The 22,083-nt window shown below is 36.1% G+C and overlaps 1 long non-coding RNA gene and 1 pseudogene across 1 annotated transcript in view; both read right to left on the reverse strand.

The window, feature by feature from the left end:
• LOC147375936 (uncharacterized) overlaps positions 1-9,262 on the reverse strand; it is a 94,795-nt gene extending 85,533 nt beyond the window's left edge. Inside the window, exon 1 of the long non-coding RNA XR_015160585.1 lies at positions 9,125-9,262. This is a non-coding gene — a long non-coding RNA (uncharacterized LOC147375936). The remainder of the gene's footprint in view (positions 1-9,124) is intronic.
• On the reverse strand, positions 4,115-7,272 carry LOC147375937 (BRISC complex subunit Abraxas 2-like; annotated as a pseudogene).
• Positions 9,263-22,083: the final 12,821 nt, after the last annotated feature.

Raw genomic sequence — 22,083 nt, forward strand, 5'->3', positions numbered from 1 at the left:
TTAGAATATCATGCATAGTTTTGTATCTTGAATTCCCACACACAAAAGGACAAACTAAATGCAAAATCAAAACCACACAGAGAACTTATAAGACAAAACTATTTTACTAGTTATCCCTAGAAACTCCAATATATTCTTTACCAGCTGAGCCACAAGGGAAGCCCAAGAATACTGGAGTGGGTAGCCTATCCCTTCTCCAGCGGATCTTCGTGACCCAGGAATCGAACCGGAGTTTTCTGCATTGCAGGCAGATTCTTTAACAACTGAGCTATGAGGAAAGCCCTATATATTCACAGGGGAACACAAATTGCCAACAACTACAGAAACATATATTACTGACGCGAGATCTGATAGAAGCAAAGGGGTGTTTGACCTGAAAATGAGAGAACACCAAATGGCCAAAAGATATTCTTTGGAACATGCAGCAGGACAATTTGAGAACAACAGCTAAAAATGAGGCAGCTTCCTCCACAATAGCAGGTGAGTGAACTCCAGGGGTACCTGGTGAGATCATTGGAGGGGCTGAAACAGCTTGTCCCCTATGAACTCTCAATCTCACCCATGAGAGCTCCCTTCTACAATACAAATCCATATTAAGGAGAAGTAAGAAAGGGAAAGCATCCGGGGGAAAGCTGAAGGAGCCAAAGCATCCAAGAAAAGCTACAATATATACATATAATTTTTTTAATACTAGACATAAACACACAGGTAGAAGAAAAAGCTCTGTGACATTAGCTATCTAGTTCTGTGAAGACAAGTTTCTTAAACCAAGACATTTTCTAAAGATTCAAGAGAACAATAAAAAGCAAAATATAAATATCAGACTCTAATTCCATATAAAATTTAAGTTTACTAAAGAATTGCATGAGGAGTTTGTTAAAAATACATATATCTGGCTCCTTTCCCAGGGGCTCTTGGCTATCAATTATTCACTGTAATATCTCCCCTCCCAACACATATCCAAATTATTTCTTTATTCATGCAAATATTCAAGTATTCTCCATCTTAATGTCAGCAATAAGCCTCTGACTACACTCTTTATATGTGTATCTTACTAGTTTAATTCTCAAAAGGCAATATTTTTCCTACTTTTGTCTATAAATTCATTGCATCCTACTACATTTATAGGATTATATTTACCCTCTTAAAATACTGTTTACTTCTCCAAATATACCTTGATCAGCCTTAATGAAAAAATGTGAAGACAAAGGCATCCAAGGTTAAATCTAACTCACTAGATTATATAGTGCATGAAATGTTTTTAAACATATTGGAAGAAGTTAACAGTGACTCTAAATATATGTTTACTAGCAGAGATAGAGTGAAAATATTATCTAAGTAACATATATAAAAAAACACATAACAAAACACATAACAAAAATAATTAACTTAACATTTTGACTGTAAAGAACATAATCAAACATAAATTGAATAAAGTACCTATGCTTTCAAACTTTCTATGATAAATGGGCTGTCAAACCAACCCCCTAGGCGACAACTAAAAGCATATCATCACTTTAAAATATTGTATTAAATTTTATAGCTTGTATTTTGGAATTCTATAGTTCAGTATGGCTTAGGTAGAGTGATATGACTTGTATATTGTATATAATCTGAACATATTAAAGCACTGGAGGAATGGCAGGTCAATATGCAATTAGGCAAAAAAATGTATATATGACAGTGTCAAATATATCTGTTACCTGGGAAATACTTAGGATAGATGTTAAAACCAAATGATGATATGAAGTGATGCTTCCAATACCTAAATTATGCTCTGAACTTGATGAAACTGAGCATGACAATCATTCAAAAAACTAACTTAAGTACTTGATGCATAAAATGAATTTCTTACTATTGCGTTTCCTATATTATTATATTCATTTTCATGAATATTCCTAGAATTTCTGCAATTGCCACAAACTAAGGAAAACACAGCTTTCAGAAGACTCTACTTCATGTTGGATTTCTTAAGTTCAAAATATATTTGTAAAATTAATATAATAATATAAAATGTTTAGAATCTTGCTAGTATAAACCTTATGCTGGTAATCTCCATTCATAGCAAATATGAGCATCACCAGTCTTCTCTGAAAACATTATCTACTACATTAACTAGTCCAGGTTCGATGCATGATACTGGATGCTTGGGGCTAGTGCACTGGGACGACCCAGAGGGATGGTATGGGGAGTGGGGAGGGAGGAGGGTTCAGGATGGGGAACACATGTATACCTGTGGCGGATTCATTTTGATATTTGGCAAAACTAATACAATTATTTTTATTGTATTGTATTGTATTGTAAAGTTTAAAAATAAAATAAAATTAAAAAAAAGAATGTTAATAAAGTAATATCTGATTATAATCTAATATATAAAAAAATTAATGAATCCACACTACTAAAACAAGTGAATAAATTAATAAATGAATAGGGAGTGAATAAATTAATAAATGAATACATAAATCTACTGCACAATAAAATTTAAAAAGTATGTAAATATGCAATTCTCAAAAAAAAAAAAAGTTTAAACACTCAACATTATAAGAAAATCAATACCTTTGACTCATGCCATACATTTAACCTACTGTGCCACTAAAATCTCCTGAGTTACCACCTCAGTAAGTATTCTGGAAGTCTACATAAGAATGAACACTGACATTGTCCAATGTTATCACAGCTGTACTCTACAAAGTGATGTAAAGGCAATTTGTCAGGTAATATGATAAAAATTTACATGCAAATTTGTCTACTTTGACTAATATCCTGAAAATAGCTGTTGACAACTTGCTTCCTTTTATGTTTATCCTTACTTTTCTATGATTTTCAGTGAAGCATTCAGTTTTTTTCTTATTTCTTTTACTCTTAATTTTATGAACTCAAGGTGGAAAGTTGTGTTTAGTTTAATATTCCCTAAATTTAAGTTGAGCTATAACCCAGATCAAAAGTTATTTTATTTTCCTCCAATCTGAAAAATGTTGATTCAATCTCTGTGTTTGGGGGGAAAAAAAAAGATTAAGAAATTAAAGATATCAATTCTGAGTACTTTTTTTTACCTGTATGCCATAGGTTTATTTTTTTCCCAGATTTAAAATGATTCTTTATTCATTAAGATTTTCAAACACTTTATTAAATATCTTTCCTCCACAACTAAAATTAACACTAGGATTTCTCAGAAAAGCTAAATGAGTTAAATGTGTAGTAAATCCACTGTGTTTGAAATCTGGTCATCGTAAAATCTGAGTCTGCTACATAACTCCTTTCTGCCATCAGTTACTTCTGTGCAACCTTCCTTTAGGACTCTAGAACACAGACCATGAATTGGCTAATGCACCACAGTAATCACTGTAATCCTCCGAAAGTAAAGTAATTGATTTGATGACATACTTATTCGGATGATTACTTACTGGTAATTAGCATGTCAACCTTATTTACAAGGCATTCATTTTAAGTGCCAATAAATACTAGGCTAGTGGAAAAAAGTTGAAACAAAGCCCTGTCTTTTGATCCCACAAAGTCACATCCAATAAAGACAAGAGAAGGCACATCTGATTTGTCCCAATCAGTCTTCTTAGAATTATCAAAACTTTTCTTCTGGTAAAGATGAATTTGACTTATTATAGAAAGAAAGTTCTTTGAAATCTGCTGCTTAACTCATTTTCTTTTGAAAAAAGTAAACTTCAAGGCACCATAGTGCAAGAGGTAAGTTTTTCATTTATGATTATAGAACATTTATAGACTTCTTGTGCTTCCTCTCTAATTCCCAATTTATTTTAAAGAACAAAAACTACATTTATCATTTACTTTGCTTAAAGTTAACCACATATCCTGGAATCACATCAGAATTAGACAATTTGATACATGGTTGTGCCTTGACATCTGCACACTGGGATGAAAGGTGAGGACCCACACACATGAAGTTCCATCAAGGTCTGAGCATAAGGACTCTCCTCTTGGGAGCGTTCAGGGCTCCGAGAAAGCAATTCCGGCCCCCTCCCCAGGATATGTTTTAAAATATTGTCTGAATAAGTAATTAAAAACAAACAGTGCTGAGTGAAGAGTTCCTCTTCTTTAGTTGAATCTGGGAGGTCTGAGTGTTCCCAGAGCCCCCATGGGTACATGTCAGTATTGGCGAATTCCTCGAAGTTGAGTATTCCCTTATGTGTGTGTGGGAGCCAGTGGGAGTTAATCAAAGTTTCATCCTGCTCCACTTCCAGGATACTTCAGTCTGGCATTAGTGAAAGCATAATTGGCAGGGCCCACGGCTTGAGATCAAGGCATAAATACACTTTCCCTGGGAGAAGGGTTGGACGTGGCTTGACTGAATGGGTGAAAATCAAAGTAAGAGGGAGGAGGATCACAAGCCTCTGTATCTGCTAGTGTACATCTGCCTTCAGCTACAAATTCTGGGCATCTGAGGACCAAACATGGTTTCCAAACTTTCAGATGGCATCTGTCTCCTTAGCATCACCTGCTGCAATCTTCTTTCTTGTGCTTTTCTTTGTATTTCATCTGAGTGATTTGTTGTCTTAATTTGTTCGCTTCTGCCTGATAAGATTCAACAACTCACTCACTCTTCTCCACGTCTACACACACTGCCTGTGTGAAGGGTGATATAAACCTATGATAACCCTGATGTCTTTCATTACTTCATCATTGTTAAAATAGTCAAAGTCAGTGCCGTGTTCTTTAGCAACTGGCATGACTTAATATTTGTCACTGAAGACACTTTGTACTCATTCTGGCTAATGTTGCCTAGATTGGCAATAGCAAAGGATTTCCTTTGATTATATTTTTCCTTAATCTGTGAAGAAACTGTTCTAAAGCATAAGGGGAATTGATGGCTGTGGAGATGAAACTGAAGAGACTGAAAAGAAGATTGGTTCTTGGGGAGAAACCTGGGGAGCTGCTTATGGAAAAACTCTCTGAGTGTTTCTGCTGCATGTTTTGCCAGAATCTGTACCCATCAGTAAATTTCTTCATCTGATATTTAAGGATATCATGCAAATTGTCTTCATTAACTTTTCTCTCGCCTAGTGATAAAAACCAAAAAGTTTTGAAGCAGGCTAATAGTTTCAATTACTTGCAGAAATTCTGTGTTGTTGGTTTGTAAGTTACCAATGCTAAAGCTTTCATCTTGTCTTACCTTTTCCAGCAAAAATCCTTCCTTGAATCAGTTCAGTTCAGTCCCTCAGTTGTCTCTGACTCTTTGTGACCCCCATGGACTGCAGCACGCCAGACTTCCATGCCCATCACCAACTCCCAGAGTTTGCTCAAACTCATGTCCATTGAGTCGGTGATGCCATCCAACCATCTCATCCTCTGTCATCCCCTTCTCCTTCCACCTTCAATCTTTCCCAGCATCAGGGTCTTTTCCAATGAGTCAGTTCTTGGCATCATGTGGCCAAAGCATTGGAGTTTCAGCTTCAGCTTCAGTCCTTCCAATGAATAATCAGGGCTGATTTCCTTTAAGATTAACAGATTGGATCTCCTTGCTGTCCAAGGGACTTTTGAGAGTCTTCTCCAACACCACAGTTCTAAAGCATCCGTTCTTCAGCACTCAGCTTTCTTTATAGTCCAACTCTTACATCTATACATGGCTACATGGACCTCTATCAACAAAGTAATACCTCAGCTTTTTTAATATGCTGTCTAGGTTGGTCATAGCTTTTCTTCCAAGGAGCAAGCATCTTTTAATTTCATGGCTGCAGTCACCATCTACAGTGATTTTGGAGGCCAAAAAAATGAAGTCTGTCACTGTTTCCATTGTTTCCCCATCTATTTGCCATGAAGTGGTGGGACTGGGATCCATGATCTTAGCTTTTGAATGTTGAGTTTTAAGCCAACTTTTTCACTCTCCTCTTTCACTTTTCATCAAGAGGTTCTTTAGTTCTTCTTCACTTTCTGCCATAAGGGTGGTATTATCTGCATATCTGAGGTTATTGATATTTCTCCCAGCAATCTTGATTCCAGCTTTTGCTTCATGCAGCCCAGCATTTTGCATGATGTACTCTGCATATAAGTTAAATAAGCAGTGTGACAATATACAGCCTTGACGTACTCCTTTTCCTATTTGGAATCAATCTGTTGTTCCATGTCCTCAGTTCTAACTGTTGCTTCTTGACCTGCATACAGATTTCTCAGGAGGCAGGTAAGATGGTCTGGTGTTCCCATCTCTTAAAGAATTTTCAACAGTTTGTTGTGATTCAAACAATCAAAGGCTTTGGCGTAGTCAATAAAGCAGAAGTAGATGCTTTTCTGGAACTCTCCTGCTTTTTCGATGATCCAACGGATGTTAGCAATTTGATCTCTGTTTCCTCTGCCTTTTCTAAATCCAGCTTGAACATTTGGAATTTCACAGTTCACATACTGTTGAAGCCTGGCTTGGAGAATTCTGAGCATTAGTTTGCTGGCATGTGAGATGAGTGTAATTGTGCAGTAGTTTGAATTGTGAAGTAGTTTGGCATTTCTTTTCTTTGGGATTGGAATGAAAACTGATCTTTTCTAGTTCTGTGGCCACTGCTGAGTTTTCCGAATTTGCTGACATACTGAGTGCAGCACTTTCACAGCAACATCTTTTAGGATTTGAAATAGCTCAACTGGAATTCCATCACCTCCACTAGCTTTGTTCATAGTGATACTTCCTAAGGCCCACTTAACTTCACATTCCAGGATGTCTGGCTATAGGTGAGTGATTTATACCTTCCTTGAATAGTCCATTTCAAGAAATAGTGACCTTCCTTTAACGGTTCCTAACAAATCCTACTTAGGCTGGCATGTCCATGATGGAGATCAAATTGACTCTGGAAATAAAGGACAATGGAAAGCAAGTAAGAGTCTGCCTAGCCTAGGCTGGTGCTTGGGTCCCCAGCTTATGATAAAGGCAGACCTCAGAGAAGGCACTGACCTAGGGACCTCAGCGTGGGGCTTGAAGCAGTCCCCATGGGTGTTTATATGTAGAGTTCAGAAAAAAATCCGTTTTATATTTTCAGTATATGTTATCAACCCAATTTAAGATCCTTCAGATTTTTATAGAGGTTTTAAACCATTCAAATTTATTATTCTAATTGTTATTTAGATGTCATCTGCTATAATCCTATTTTATGCTCTTACTTTACTTTTTTCTTAATTACCTAATTACTTATTTTGTAATGTATTAAAAGTTTTGAAATATAGGATATTCTTTTTTCCATGCTGCCTTCAAAAAAAAGAGTTGAACATTTTTATAGCTTCTTGCTTCTCCCTTACCTTCTGACTCTTCCCACATATCTGCATTTCATCTTGAAGTCAGAGTCCATTAATTGTCACTTGTTTTTCTTTTGTATCCTACTCTGATCCAGCAGTTATACCAGTTAAGATTTCAGTACTAGTTCTCCTTTAATTTTGATGTTCTGTATTCTAATTTATTCTTATTAGTCTTTCTCCTATCTTAATGATGTGGTTTGCTGCTGCTGCTGCTAAGTCACTTCAGTCGTGTCCGACTCTGTGTGACCCCATAGACGGCAACCCACCAGGCTCTCCCGTCCCTGAGATTCTCCAGGCAAGAACACTGGAGTGGGTTGCCATTTCCTTCTCCAATGCATGAAAGTGAAAAGTGAAAGGGAAGTCGCTCAGTCGTGTCCGACTCTAGCGACCCCATGGATTGCAGCCTACCAGGCTCCACCGTCCATGGGATTAATTAAGCCTAATTGTTTCTTCTCAAAAACAATAGCCACACTTAGTGGATATTCCATTATTGGTACAAAACAGTACCTATAACTTTGAAAAATCAATCAATTAACTCTTCATGTTCATCAGTGATTCCATGAGTCTTTTTGAATTTCTGAGACATATTTAGGTATACCCTATACAGTATGTTTTTATATATAAGACTAAAGGATGATCAATTTAGATAAAACAGGAATTTGTTTTAAGTGAACAAAATGCTAAAAAATACAAAAAGAAAAAAGACATTGTTGTTGAGCTCAAAGTGCAGAATTCCACATTTAAAATTGTAGATTACATGTCCCAGTGTTTTATTAAGGAGAGGATATTTAAATAAATTGTGCAATCCATATTTGTTTGTTATGTTATTTCATTGTGTTTAGTATTGAAAACTAAAGTTAAAATTGTTAATGTCTTTCAGTAGTAGCTTATATTTGTACATTTTACTTTGAACATACTAGGTCTTTTTTTAAATTTCTCTTAGTTTCCAATATTGAAAATTTATTTCTTCTAGCTCTAGGTTTTTTATTTTATTTATTATATCTTTGCTTATTTATTCATCCTTCTTTGTTCTGTGTTTTTCTCTGCGGACTTCTCTTACTTACACAGTATATTTTTATTCTCCATTTCCTAGTGGAATAAAATTGCTCCAATCTGTTTTCTATTTCACTTACTTGATTTTTTTCAAGGCTAATTCAATGACACCATGTTAAATGTTTTCAATGCTTATTTTATTTTTTATACAGAAATTATTTCCATCTTTCTTGGATCATTGTTAAGATCCAGCTTCAGTTTACTAGCCATTGATATGAGTTGTTTTTATAAAACTTTCTAGGAATTCATATGAAACTCCCTGTTTAAGAATTCATATTACCTTTAAATTTTGTGATTTTTCTTTTTCTTTGATGTTATAGAATATTTTGTTTGCTTATTTGTTTTAAAGTGAGAACTGAATTTTAAAAATTAATACTATCTATTAATTATTAATACTCTCTATTAATCTTCTGGGATACAGAACTTGAAACAGACATAAAAGTCCCAATGTTTGTAACTGGAAAGTGGACTAGCTTAAGAAGTTCCCTTTACTTGCCTTCAAAACTCAAATATTTTCAGAAACACATTTCTCTTAAAAAAACAACAACAACAACACAACTCTCGATTTCATGTTGGCAATTTAACATCCCAAGGGAGGGATAAATGAATGAACAAAAACGTACTTATATAAATGGTTACTGCAAGCCATATGTTAGAATATAGACAGCAGCACTCTTTCTAACAGCTCAAGCTAGCAAACCAAACAAGTAGCAAAAGCAAATTTTCAAGAACAGCAGAATGAATAGATAAATTATAGTATATCCACAAAATGTGATATTAAACAACAATACTAATGAATAAACTACTAACAATGCCAGTACTCACGCACATAATATTGAGTGAAAGAATCCAGCCACAAAACCAAAACTCATCTATGGTGAAGAGAAGTGGTCTAGTGTTAACTTCGGTGAGGGCACTTGTGACTGGGAGGGAGCAAAAGGCCCCACTTGGGGACTGGGAAGGTTTTTTTTTGTTGCTCTGGAAAGGTGTTATATGAACATGTTCACTATGTGAAAATTTATTGAGAAATGTAGTTTATGCAACTGCATATGTGATTTATGCAGTTGTTTGTGTGCTTGTTATACTCAATAGCTTATCTTAAAAATGTGTGGAATGTAGGGGTAACCACACTACATCTGTATCTGCCATACATGAGTAATTAATCACCTGCATTATCAGTAACAGATACGCTGTCTAACGATAACAGGTATCATATGCCATTACACAAGAATAAGTGTTATGCCATAAATGAATGAAAAGAGGCTGAAATAATTTTGATGAGAAAACAGAAATGGCTTTGTACAGGAATTGTCAACGTAGAGGATTGATTAGGTGCATAGAGAGACAAAATGAAAGAAAATCAGTTAAGGAACTACTGTAAAACTACAAGGATCATATCTTAAGAGTTAAGGGTATTGTGCTTTGAGCAGTTAGGTGATTTCTAAATATTTGCTAAATGTGAACAACATTAGACTGAATGCTATCTTTGACAATAAACTGAATTACCATATGGAGGAAAGAAAGCACAAGCTTTTCTCATTAATCATATGAATTACCTTTTGGGAAAATTCTGGCCATGAGCATGGGTTTTTGAAATTTTGATTCTCATTAAACAAAAACACATTGAACAAACTTTTGTTTATATGGTCATTAGTGTTTTGGAAATATGGAAATTAATAAACATCAAAAAAGTGACAAAGTAATTGCAAATTACACATTATAAAGATTTCCAACTCAGTGAACTCATTGATTTATCTTTGCACATATTCTTTTTCTTTATCTAAAAATTGAAAAACAATATTCTGGAAATGCAGATGTAAGAAAATATAAGAAGAAAAAATTGCATATACCCAAGCAGAGACATTACTTTGTCAACAAAGGTCCGTCTAGTTAAAGCTATGGTTTTTCCAGTAGTCATGTATGGATGTGAGAGTTGGACTATAAGCAAGCTGAGTACCGAAGCACTGATGCTTTTGTACTGTGATGTTGGAGAAGACTCTTGAGAGTCCCTTGGACTGCACGGAGATTCAACCAGTCTATCCTAAAGGAGATCAGTCCTGAGTATTCACTGGAATGACTGATGCTGAAGCTGAAACTCTAATGCTTTGGACACCTGATGCGAAGAGCTGACTCATTTGAAAAGACCCTGATGCTGGGAAAGATTGAGGACAGGAGGAGAAGGGGATGACAGAGGATGAGATGGTTGGATGGCATCACCAACTCAATGGACATGAGCTTGGGTAAACTCCAGGCATTGGTGATGGACAGGGAGGCCTGGCATGCTACGGTTCATGGGGTTGCAAAGAGTCAGACACGACTGAGTGACTGAACTGAACTGAATTCAAGGTGTTTTCCCTACCGTGGATTAAATGTACCCACTCATCCACTGAGACAGTATCTGTTGTAGAGGGTCTAATTTAACTTTCAGCAGCATTATTCAAAGAACAAACAGAAAAACCCAGCAAGTCTACTAAATGTGAACTTCATCAATCAGCTAGCAAACACAACCAAGTCTAAAACAAGCCAATAATTATTTCTATTGGGTCAGAAAGCAGAAAATCAGATATGTAGCAGCTCTGTATTTCTTCAAGAATGGCAAATTGTCTGAGGTCAACAAAACTTTCTGCAAATGTTGCTTCTCCCTACAAAAGATCTTATCAGTATCACAACTGCAGACATCCCTGTCATTTTTAATGAATTTGGAAAATGATGTCACTTACAACACTGAACTGTGAAATATAAATGAGAAAGGAAGCAGATGTAGACTCAAAAGAAGAAAAATAACAACAACAAAAAAACCCTCCAAATTTATTCTTAGCTCATGTAGAGGTGATGGTGACAAATAAGAAACCATAGAAGGGAAATAGAGGAGACCAGTGGGGGTAAGACTGAATGAAGAGAGACAGGAACAGCATCAGAAAGCCATGCCACCTCCTCTCCCACCCCATTCCCACTCTTGCCTCATACTTTTCTGGCTTGGCACTTTATACAAATATGTAACTGCTTGCAGAACTCCTTGAAGAGGAATTGTTGGGGGGAAAAAACCTCTGTTCACTTTCCCTCAGTGGACAACCTGGTTAAATATGCTTGCTTTACTGCAATCTCCAATTGAAAGTAAGTAAAATCAAATGAGCATATGAAAAAATAAGATGTATAAATGTGGGAAGGAAGGATCAGTACATGCGTATTTAGTAAAAGAAATTTCTAAAGCCTCATCATATGTGCAGACTATAACAAAGCTGATCATTTGTAGATATTTTAAGTCAAGACAGTACCAAATCACTGGCATTCCATAAATCTGAACAGAACTCTGACATGGCATCAATCATCCAGCTAGGTCATGCAGAGCAGCTTAAAGACCAGACTTCAGTTTGTAGCTCATAGTATAATTCTCACTGTAGCCTTTCTGCCCAAAGATTTTAGAGCAGAGATTTTAGAACAGAAAACCTTCATGTCAATAAAGTAATTTTTGGGGGGGGATTGGTTCATTCTTAGGGTCCTGTACTGAGCTAGATTAATAAAATAGCCTCATGAGCAGAACTGAGACAAAAATGCCCAGATTTTTGTGTTTTATGCTTTGTTTTGTTTTTGAGTTGGGGAATCTATCTTGTCTCAACTCCTAGTACCCAGTATAGGCAAAGGGGGCAAGTCTTCAGGATAAAGGATATGGGAGGCAATGCCTTGTTTATGCACTTACTCTGTGACCTTAGGCAAGTCATTCCCCCTCCTAGCAACTTTATTGCACCCTTGTACAGTGTGGTTCGTAATAATACCTCTTTCTGGGATTGTTTCAAAAATGTAATTAGATAATGCCTACGAAAGCACTTTGAGAACTCTAAAGTGCTCTGCAAATATAAAGGATAAAAGATTGGAAAGCAGCCTCTGGGTGGCTCCTTCTCAAATATGCCCAGATATTAACATTTTAGTGGTGAAAAAGAAGTGCTAATATTTCTCATTGGCACTTTTGTACTGCAGAAGTAAGGAATCTAAGTAGAAGGAATATATTTTTCCTTGAGACTCAATAAAGCTATTTTCATTTTAATTGGGAATTTGTGACACATAAACATTTTTATTTTCCCTGAATTGACCTTGTTGGAAAAAAAAAAAATTCAAACATTGCTCACCACTTGTCTAATGGAAAAATCCAAAAGTCAAAGGAACCCTGTCCTCATCTTGCCATCAAAACCTTGAGTGTGACCTTGGACAAGTTACTATTCTTCACATCAATCAGTTCTGTGCAACAAATATTTATACAGCCCCAAATGTATGCCAAGTTCTGGGCTAAGCTTGGCCTGAAGAACAAAGAAAAGAGCAGAAGACATCGTCCTTTACATCTAAGAAGTTTACAATTTAATAATTTTTTTCATCTTCCAAACAGAAGGGGTCTCTCAGATGTGTTATGAGGATAAAGGGATTGCGTGAGAGTGCTTGGCAAAATTGGAAAATGATACATATGTAAAGTGGTATTATCACTAGACATGAAACCATCAGTGGCATGAAAATGGTTAAAGAATACTTAAAGATAAGGGATTAATATTTATAGACTTCTGCTCCACATAAAGAGATCTACCTATATTATTTCATCCACACAACAAACTGGTTAGATAAACAGTAATGGCTGCTTTTGACTAGTGGAAAAATTGAGACTCATTGGTTAAAATGACTTAGCTAATGAATTAGAGCTACTATGCAAACCAAGGTCAGTCTCATGCAAAAACTTACAAAAACAGTTGATGCAGATTGTGCATTGCTTCAGAAATCCACACACATTTTCACTGGAAAAGGAGTTGCCCAAACTTAACAAGCAGCAATAATCAGTTGTAGAAATGGCTAAGAAGATATTTTTTCAACTTATTTTTTTTAATGTATTTGAAGAAAAGGAACAAACTGTAAGTTAATTTCACTAACTTAATATATCAATATAAAGGAATCCAAAAATAGTATCACCGTTTTCTTAACTCCTTAGACACAAGTCATGCCTAGAATAATTTTTGTCTAAAAGCAAAACTAATGTTGTTTTCTGAATCTTTAAGTAGCTAGAATGGCTGGCAAGACTGTACATTTCAGCATTCATAAGGTTAAAAGAATTATTTAGAGAGGACTTCGTGAAATAATTTCTGTAATGCTTTCTGTGTGGATTAGCATACCAAGCAAAATACAAAAGGTAGCTTAATGCTTAGATATATTAAAATCAAGAGCTTAACGTCTAATATCCTTTCTCCAATCAGGTATGGATTTACAAAACATTTTACTATGGTTGTTATTTTTCCTGGCTAAAACTCACAACTAAATCCACTAGCCTGAAAGATTGCTGAGTTATACTGGTATGATTTCAAAATTTATCTTCAACCTATATAGCAGAATGAGATAAACTCTAAGGGTATGCAAAAGCTTGAAACTGCTTAGAAACAGCTAAGAGGGGAACATGTAAATCAAGCAATCTGGAATTGTAAATATGTAATGACTATTTAGGGATAAAAAAAAAAAAAAACTTAAATGATTGACTCCCTTGCTGACCTAAATGGCTATGAATTAACATGGTTCCCTCACAGCAGGAAGAGAGCTACTAATATTTATCTAGCATCTACTAAATGCTAGACTCTGTGGTACATGCTTTTTATACATTATTTCATTTACCTCCCATAAAAACCCTATGAAGCAAGTAATGCTGTCTTTATGTTCAGGCCAGATGATGGAAAACCCTGATGATAGGAATGGGATTTATAATTCAAATAATGATCCAAAACACACAACTAATAAATAGCAGAGTCAAGATTCATCACCTAGTCTGTCTAGCCGCTTCAATATCCTGCATCCCTTTTCATATCAGCTGCCTTAGAAGCTGCCATCTCTTCTCTGTTTGCTGTGTGCAAATACAAAGTCCTTGAAGGGCAATGAAAAGGCAGTGAAAAGAATTCCCATTATAGGTTCATTCATTCACTTAACAAATAATTATTAAGTACCTGCTCTTTGTTGAGCTCGGTGATGGGCAACACAGTAGTGAAGAAAACATATATGGGCTTTGTTCGTATGGGGTTTTGCAGTTTAGTCACTAAGTCGTGTCCTACTCTTGTGACCCCAGAGACTGTAGCCTGCGGGGCTCCTCTGTCCCTGAAATTCTCCAGGCAAGAATACTTGAGTGGGTTGCCATTCTCTTCTCCAGGTGATCTTCCCGACCCAAGTATCGAACTCGTGTCTCCTGCATTGGCAGGCAGATTCTTTACCACTGAGCTATCAGGGAAGCCCTCATATGAGGTTTACAGTATGAATTGTTTTACATTTTGAACTCAAGGAGTCTCAAAATAACTCAGAATTGAAAATAAACTAGACTCCATTTTGTGAACCAGATGTTTCTATTCTGTCACTCACTGTCTGGTGACTCAGGCTAAACATTAAGTACATTGAGTGCTGTTGTGTCAGCTAATAAAAGAGAGATAATAAAAGTTGTAGTATTTACCTCAAGGTGGTATTATGAGGAATATATAACACAACGCATATGAAATTACCATCAACACAGATAGATAGATGCATATACCCATATAAGAATTATCATTCAGCTTATTAAGGAAAAGATACACTTTTAGCTTATGAAAAAGTAATTATGCGACATGATGGCAACAGTTTCTACCAGATTGCATAGTTTTGCAGCTCCTGCTCATGTAGACATATAGATGATAAATTGGAAAATGAACTGCAGAAAAAATTGATTTTTTAAATTATTCTAATGATTTGATATACAGTACCAAGGCAATCTGGAACCTCATAGAGTATAACTTTGGAATTTTTATCTTGTGGATTTAATTTAACTGATCAACCCAAATGCTTTACCAACACTGGGTGGTGAGAGCGTACCAGGTTAACAGAAATATTTAACACAAAGAGATGCTCATTGTCCAAGGTGCCAGGCACTGTGATGGGCACAAGAGATGGCCATATTCTCAGGGAACTTGCGGTCTACTGAGGGAGACAGAAAATAGCCAGATGCTATTCATCATTGCTGAATATTAAACGAGGAAGGTTTAGGGCATTACCAAAACACAGTCTGAAGTCATTTAAATCCATTCTGTTGTTGTTGTTGTTACTTAGCCACTCAGTTATGTCCAACTCCTCATGATCCTATGGACTGTAGCCTGCCAGGTTCCTCTGTTCATTGGATTTCTCAAGCAATAAATAATACTAGAGTGGGTTGCCATTTCCTTTCCAGTGGATCTTCCCAACCCAAGGATTGAACGTGTGCCTCCTGTATTGGCAGGTGAATTCTTTACCACTGAGACACCTGGGAAGCCCTAAGAAAGAGGTACCCTGGGCATAAAGACTTCTGAGGATGTGCTGAGCACTGTGAAATTTCTCCTCACAGTAAATATTAGGAGACTTTGATTCTGAGTTGAATTTTGACTTGAGGACAAGCAATAAGATCACAATCAGACTTGCTCTTATGAGCCATCCCACTGGTATCTGGGTGAAGAATGACTTGGTAAAGTTAAGCCAGGAGGCTGATTAGGAGCATGCTGAAATCTCTCAGCTGGAATTTCTGCTGAGTTACCATGACCCAAGACTGATAATAAGTGACTACCATAAAAGTAAATCATAAGCATAGTGAATTATTTGCCAGAGAAATGAAACGCTAATTGCAATGCAGGAGACTAGGGACATGTAGGAAGATCAACTGGAGGAGAAGGACATGGGTTCACAAAACAGCAAAAGTATAGTGAATCATTTGCCAAAGAAATGAAATACTAATTGAAAAGCCGGAAGTGTACTGAGTAAGGTGAGGAAGATCATAGAGGTGATTAAAGTGACTTCCTTTGGCTTAGATTAACTGGACTTCTAGGATTGACTGGAACAATCTTCCTTGCCCTCACCCCTCCAGGCCTCGCAATTGTCTTTTTTGTCAGGGGGAGAAGTGCGATTGCTCCCCTTTCAGTAAGTGAAATGCAGGCCCCATCTGTGGGATGCTGAAGGCCAGGCTGATACAGCATTTACTTAGTTGGGGGCAAGGGTCTTCTCTGGCTGAGAATTCATTTGTAGCTTTCAGCCCTTTGTCATCACATTCATAGCACTCAGACTATTTCTTCTCTGCACACATCACTGCTGTAGAGCAAGGTATTTTTTGTCTCCCTCAGGAGGATGGATTTATTCATTTCAGTGGTATCATAATATTGAACAGCTGGTCATTGTATCTCACTGTCTCCCTTCTCACACACTTCTGCTTTGTCAGCCACAGTCCCATGGTCAAAGGCTGTGAAAACCAAAGAAAATGTGTTATAAAAGCAACTATGCTGATGAACAAAACACACAGAGCCTCTGGATATAAGTGAAAAATCCAACAATTCATTTATCTGTCCTTTTCCTAATGGACTCTTAAAAAAAAGTTTATGTTGATATAAAGCCTCACATTTGAATGATCTATCTCATATTTTTATAGTTATAATAATTACTGACCTAACTTAATTTGTGACTTTAAAAGGAGTATATTATTAGATAGATCAGTTATGCAACCAGAACATGGAAATTAAATAAACTATTCAGAACTCACAGATAAATTTAATAACTGCTGATACATAACAGCAGGACACATGACTCTAGGATGAACTGCCAACTCCCACACCAGGTCTAACCCTGGAGAAGGGAATGGCAACTCACTCCAGTGTTCTTGCCTAGAGAATCCCAAGGACAGAGAAGCCTGGCAGGCTACAGTTCATGGTGTTGCATAGAGCTGGACACAACTGAAGCAATTTAGCATATATTCACACCAGGTCTACATGCTCTGGTTAGCTGAACTGGCCCTTTGATCAAACTGTAAAGCAGACTCAAAGATAATCTTTGTTCAAAGTCAAAACTCCATGTGTAAGTCTTCCCATTACTATTTTGTATTATCTGTGGACTTTTGATTGATATTGGAATGATAATAATAATAATATAGTAGTAATAACAAAAATAATGATAATTGAGCAGTTGTCGCATAATGGTTAATATTGAAACAACAGCAACAATAAGGAAATAACAACCCACTCCAGTATTCTTGCCTGGGAAATCCCATGGACAGAAAAGTCTGGGGGACTACAGTCACAAAGAGTCAGACAGAACTTAGTGACTAAACAAGAGCAACAGCAAGATGATTAAATAGGCAGGTTCTGGTTCACATTTCTAGGTTTAGTGTACTGGCTCCAACACTCTAACACAACGTGTGAGCTCAGGCAAGTTACTCATCCTCTCTGATTTTTCTGTCTGTTTCTCTTTTTCTAAATAACTGTCATTCATGTGTAAGAAAAAAAGTTCTGTTATGGTTATTGAGGGGAAAGATGGGGGAAAAGAATAGTTATGAATTTTGGAATGGGCATGTACACACTTCTGTATTTAAAATGGATAACCAACAAGGACCTGTTGTGTAGCACATGGAACTCTGCTCCATATTATGTGAGCCTGGATCGGGGCGGGGAGTTTGGGGGAGAATGGATACGTGTATATGTGTGACTGAGTCACTTCACTGTTCACCTGAAACTATCACAACATTGTTAATTGGCCATACACCAATCCAAATGAAAAGCTGAAAAAAAAAAAGAAGAAAGAAAGAAAAAAGTGTTGGTAAATTATAATAATACCATCTAACTGATGTATTTTAAGGATTAAAAAATATAATACCTATTAAGTGCTTAGAAAATTATCTGGCACATAGTAAATATTCAATAAATGTTGCATACAACCATTATTTTTAAAATATGTATATTATCTATAGTATTATATTATTAAAGTATTATTCATATTATTGTCATCATAATTGTTACTTCTAGAAGAGCTGACTCATTTGAAAAGGCCCTGATGCTGGAAAAGATTAAAGGTGGGAGGAGAAGGGGACAACAGAGGATGAGATGGTTGGATGGCATCACCGACTCAACGGACATGAGTTTGAGTAAACTCCAGGAGTTGGTGATGGACTGCGAGGCCTGAAGTGCTGGAGTCCATGGAGTCACAAAGAGTCAGACACGACTGAGTGACTGAACTGAACTTAATCATTATCTGACCTACCTTCTGGCTCACAACAACCTCATGAAGTAGGTGGTAAACACAGCCCTGCAGTTACTCAGCTTATTAAGGGATTGAGTGAGGGTTTGAATCAGATATGCCCAATATAAAAGTCTATAAGGCCTTGCTTATTAATTTCTTATTGCTTCTATAACAAATTACCAAAAACTTATTGTCTAGCATGGGTCTCACTGGGCTAAAATTAAAGTTTGGCAAGTCTGTGTTCATCTGTGTTTAGGGGAGAACCCATTTCCTTGCTCATTCATGTTGCTGGCAGAACTCAGTTCCTTGTGGTTGCCAGACTGAGGTCTCCATTTCCTTGCTGGCTGTCAGCTAACTATTCCCAGCTTCTAAAGATCAACAAGTCTCTGTCTCATGACATCCTTCCTTCAATGTCAAATTGAACTTCACAGAGCAAAGTCCCTCTCATACCTCAAATGTCTCCTGCCTATTCTTCCAATCACATTTCTCTGACCCCTTTGCTTTCCTCTTCCACTTTTAAGGGCCCATGTAATCAGACCCACACAGATAATTCAAAGTAGTCTCGTTATCTTAAGGCCATGAGCTTAATTCCATCTTCCAAGTCCTTTTTGCCAAGTAAGTGTAACCTATTCACGTTTTGGAGCCTAGGGCATGAGCATCTTCTGTGGGCCACCATTCTGTATATTACACTGTGGCACCTCTGATTTGTGTGGGGGACCAGCTGGAGTCAGAGCAGTAAAGCTGCAAGTGATAGAGGAAGAGGAAAATGAGCATTATAAGCAAGAGGATAGGTTAATCAAGCTTTCTAAAAGATAACTCTAATTGCATACTAAGTAAGAGACCAATGGTGAAAGCAAGAGTGTGGGTACAATAGATCAATTTCTTGAGAAACAAATTAGAAATGTATTAAAGTAGTAAATAGGGAAAAGCAAAAAAACTAAAAGAAATTATGGATACATATTAATTTGACAGTACTAATTAATTAATTGGTTGAAAAGAAATGAATTACAAAGAAAGATTATTAGAGGTAAGCAAATAAGATATGTATACAAGAATAATTCAAGGGACTAATATCACAAATTTATTAATATCTCTTACCAATCAATAATATGAAAATTCCAATTGACATATAGGCCAAGGAAATGAATAAACAGGCAATTCATAATTGAAGAAACATCAGTGTTCAATCAATATATGGAAACATACACACACACACACATACATATACACATATATAGAATTACACATCACATTTAGGCAAAGATAAAAATTTGCCCAAGTAAGAATGTTTCCCTGGTGATATAGCTTCTAAATATTTACCTCATGTAAATAAGCAGAAATATACACCAAAATATGTATAAGGATACACATCAGAGCATTATTTACTTATAATAGAAAAAAAATCAAGAAAAAGGGTACGATGAATGGATAAGAAAGCTGTGGTACATATACACAATGGAGTATTACTCAGCCATTAAAAAGAATACATTTGAATCAGTTCTAATGAGGTGGATGAAACTGGAGCCTATTATACAGAGTGAAGTAAGCCAGAAGGAAAAACATAAATACAGTATACTAACGCATATATATGGAATTTAGAAAGATGGTAACAATAACCCGGTGTACGAGACAGCAAAAGAGACACTGATGTATAGAACAGTCTTATGGACTCTGTTGCAGAGGGAGAGGGTGGGAAGATTTGGGAGAATGGCAATGAAACATGTAAAATATCATGTAGGAAACGAGTTGCCAGTCCAGGTTCGATGCATGATGCTGGATGCTTGGGACTGGTGCACTGGGACGGCCCAGAGGGATGGTATGGGGAGGGAGGAGGGAGGAGGGTTCGGGATGGGGAACACATGTATACCTGTGGCGGATTCATTTTGATATTTGGCAAAACTAATACAATTATGTAAAGTTTAAAAATAAAATAAAATTAGAGGAAAAAAAAAAATCATTACAAAGAAAAAAAAAAGAAAAAGGGTACGTGCAACTAAAATGTTCCCTTGTGTTTGCAATGAATGTCTTATGTAACCACTGTTTAATGTTTTTGGCCAAACATGTGAACATGATTTGGTATAGGAAACAAAATAAAAATCTATTAAAGGTGTTTTAAGAAGAAAATAAAAATCAAGGTATTGGGTTTTCCTAAGAATAAAGATTTGAAAAGTAATCAGAGCTATCCAAGCCATAATGAACCCAATAGGAAGCTGCTTTAAAACCTTTTGGAAGATTTCAAGGTACAAACACAGAACTATTAGGGAAAAATAAGCCAGGATAAAAGCTAAAACACAAATATGAAGCAAGTGTATAAATACATCTGGTTTAAAGCAGACTGGAGCAAACATGGAATTTAGAAAGATACTATCATAAGTTGAGTTAAGAATTAGTCATCAGTTTTCATTTAATGATTCAGAATTAACCATGATTTTCACTTAACGAGTAAGATTTATGGTACTCTACAGAACTGAAAATATTAGTAATTAATACAAAAGGCTTGGTAAAGAAATATGATCACTCACTCAAAGACAATTCAATATTGGAAATGAAGCATGATTACTTTATATCCGGCAGAAATTTATAATACTAAATTGACAGAAACATTTAACTATAGGAAGAGAATTTAAATTTCACTCAAATTTCTCACTATGAGTAATGAATAATCAACTTGGGAATAATTGCAGTCATAAAACATCATTATTCATATACTTCACCTCCCAGGGCATCTCTGCACAATATTGATTATGAAAACCCTGAATCAAAAAATGGAGAAATGGTCATTCCCATTGGCATCTGAAAAGGTTTTAATAGTCAATACCAAAAATACACATGATCATAAATGATCAGTCAATAAAGGACAAGAGATATTAACCAAAAACATGTTTCCCTTACTTCAGGATATTTACCTGGAAAGAATGGAGCTATACTTTTCAGAAAGATTAAATATGAAGACACTTCCATGTACAAAAACACTAATAATTTGATTACCACCATCTTCCTTTGAAGAGCATTTCATTTCCCCCATTATTCCTCTTCTTAAAATCCATTCTTTAGAAAATGTTTCAATTCTGTCCAAAAAATTATTTCCAATAATCTTGCCACTTTAATATTTTTCACAAGCTACAATTTTATACACGGTGTATGAATCCCTGTATCCTGTGTTAAATTTACATTTTCAAAAGTAAATGAGTTCTACTGTCCTATGGAAATAGTATATTACTAAGAAGAAGAAAAATTCAATAGAAAACCTTTTTAATTCCTTGCTTCCCTTTTAGTTTAAGTAGTATTCAAGAGAGGTCAAGCTCCCTACCAGGTCTGCCCTAAATCAAGTACTATGTGAAGCTTCCTAGGAAAGTCCAGTGAATGGAACATACGGGTTATTCCCAAAGTCAAAGAATACAAACTTCTGAACTTAGAATCTTCCAAAGAGACACGATAACCTTTTTAAATCAGTATTTAATTATAAGCTGGAGAGTTCATGTGAGTCACCTAACAGGGATCATTTTGATAAAAGATTCAAGAGCCTCTTCAATTAAAGTCTTACAGTAAAACTGAGCCTGCATCCACAGTCATCATGGAATAACTACACTACCAAAATGCCAGAGGACTAAAACGAAGAATTGAGAATCCAGAAACACATAAATATACATTTGTAAACCCCATTTAAGCCGCAGGGATGAAGAGAAGGAAGAGATGACTGTTTCAATGACTAAGAAAGTTCATACATTTCTATTTGCTCTTTAGCTCCATAAGTTAAAGTGTTAGCACCCATGCTGTCTATGA

The sequence above is a fragment of the Bos grunniens genome, chromosome 3, assembly GCF_055505025.1.
Source record: "Bos grunniens cultivar Pamir isolate PY7600 chromosome 3, Bosgru_T2T1.0, whole genome shotgun sequence".
NCBI lineage: Eukaryota > Metazoa > Chordata > Mammalia > Artiodactyla > Bovidae > Bos > Bos grunniens.